The sequence below is a fragment of the Choloepus didactylus genome, chromosome 3, assembly GCF_015220235.1.
Source record: "Choloepus didactylus isolate mChoDid1 chromosome 3, mChoDid1.pri, whole genome shotgun sequence".
Lineage (NCBI taxonomy): Eukaryota > Metazoa > Chordata > Mammalia > Pilosa > Megalonychidae > Choloepus > Choloepus didactylus.
The window spans coordinates 184,773,013-184,775,503 of NC_051309.1; positions in this window are offsets into that span (position 1 = coordinate 184,773,013).

The window sequence follows — 2,491 nt, forward strand, 5'->3', positions numbered from 1 at the left end:
AGAGAGGGCCACATCTGAGCAACAAAGAGACATTCGGGAGGAGGCTCTTAGGCACAATTATAGGGAGGCCTAGCCTCTCCTTTGCAGCAACCATCTTCCCAAGAGTAAAACTTATGGTAGAGGGCTCAATCCATCAAACCACCAGTCCCCTATGTCTGTGGTCATGTTAGCAACCATCGAGGTGGGGTAGGCCAATACCCCTGCATTCTCCACAGGTTCCTCAAGGGGGCACTACATCTTTTTTTCCTTGTTTTTTTTTTTTTTTTAACTTTTTCTTTCTTTTCTTTAAATCAACTGTATGAAAAAAAAAATTAAAAAGAAAAAAAAACATACAATAAAAGAACATTTCAAAGAGACCATAACAAGGGAGTAAGAAAAAGACAACTAACCTAAGATAACTGCTTAACTTCCAACATGTTCCTACTTTACCCCAAGAAAGTTACCTAACATAGCAACATTTCTGTGAACTTGTTCCTACTATATCCATCAGAAATTAACAGACCATAGTCATTCCTGGGCATCCCCAGAACATTAAATAGCTTATCTGTTCTTCTTGGATTATTGTTCCCCCTTCCTTAATTGCTCTCTATTGCTAGTTCCCCTACATTCTACATTATAAACCATTTGTTTTACATTTTTCAAAGTTCACATTAGTGGTAGCATATAATATTTCTCTTTTTGTGCCTGGCTTATTTCGCTCAGCATTATGTCTTCAAGGTTCATCCATGTTGTCATATGTTTCACGAGATCGTTCCTTCTTACTGCCGCGTAGTATTCCATCGTGTGTATATACCACATTTTATTTATCCACTCATCTGTTGAAGGACATTTGGGTTGTTTCCATCTCTTGGCGATTGGGAATAATGCTGCTATGAACATTGGCATGCAGATATCTGTTCGTGTCACTGCTTTCCGAACTTCCGGGTATATACTGAAAAGTGCAATAGCTGGATCGAATGGTAACTCTATATCTAGTTTTCTAAGGAAATGCCAGACTGACTTCCAGAGTGGCTGAACCATTATACAGTCCCACCAACAATGAATAAGAGTTCCAATTTCTCCATCTCCCCTCCAGCATTTGTAGTTTCCTGTTTGTTTAATGGCAGCCATTCTAATCGGTGTTAGATGGTATCTCATTGTGGTCTTAATTTGCATCTCTCTAATAGCTAGTGAAGCTGAACATTTTTTCATGTGTTTCTTGGCCATTTGTATTTCCTCTTCAGAGAACTGTCTTTTCATATCTTTTGCCCATTTTATAATTGGGCTGTCTATACTACTGTCACTGAGTTTTAGGATTTCTTTATATATGCAAGATATCAGTCTTTTGTCAGACACATGGTTTCCAAAAATTTTTTCCCATTGAGTTGGCTGCCTCTTTACCTTTTTGAGAAATTCCTTTGAGGTGCAGAAACTTCTAAGCTTGAGGAATTTCCATTTATCTATTTTTTCTTTTGTTGCTTGTGCTTTGGGTGTAAAGTCTAGGAAGTGGCCGCCTAATACAAGGTCTTGAAGATGTTTTCCTACATTATCTTCTAGGAGTTTTATGGTACTTTCTTTTATATTGAGAACTTTCGTCCATTTTGAGTTAATTTTTGTGTAGGGTGTGAGGTAGGGGTCCTCTTTCATTCTTTTGGATATGGATATCAAACTCTCTCAGCCCCATTTGTTGAAAAGACCATTATGTCTCAGTTCAGTGACTTTGGGGGCTTTATCAAAGATCAGTCGGTCATAGATCTGGGGATCTATCTCCGAATTCTCAATTTGATTCCATTGATCTATATGTCTATCTTTGTGCCAGTACCATGCTGTTTTGACAACTGTGGCTTGATAATAAGCTTCAAAGTCAGGGAGTGTTAAGTCCTCCCACTTCGTTTTTCTTTTTTAGAGTGTCTTTAGCAATTCGAGGCATCTTGCCTTTCCAAATAAATTTGTTAACTAGCTTTTCCAAGTCTGCAAAGTAGGTTGTTGGAATTTTCATTGGGATTGCATTGAATCTGTAGATGAGTTTGGGTAGAATTGATATCTTAATGACATTTAGCCTTCCTATCCATGAACATGGAATATTTTTCCATCTTTTAAGGTCCCCTTCTATTTCTTTTATTAGAGTTATGTAGTTTTCTTTGTATAGGTCTTTTACATCTTTGGTTAAGTTTATTCCTAGGTACTTGATTTTTTTAGTTGCTATTGACAATGGTATCTTTTTCTTGAGTGTCTCTTCAGTTTGTTCATTTCTAGCATATAGAAACATTACTGACTTATGTGCATTAATCTTGTATCCCGCTACTTTGCTAAATTTGTTTATTAGCTCTAGTAGCTGTATCGTCGATTTCTTGGGGTTTTCCAGATATAAGATCATATCATCTGCAGACAATGACAGTTTTACTTCTTCTTTTCCACTTTGGATGCCTTTTATTTCTTTGTCTTGCCGGATTGCCCTGGCTAGCACTTCCAGCACAATGTTGAATAACAGTGGTGACAGCGGGCATCCTTG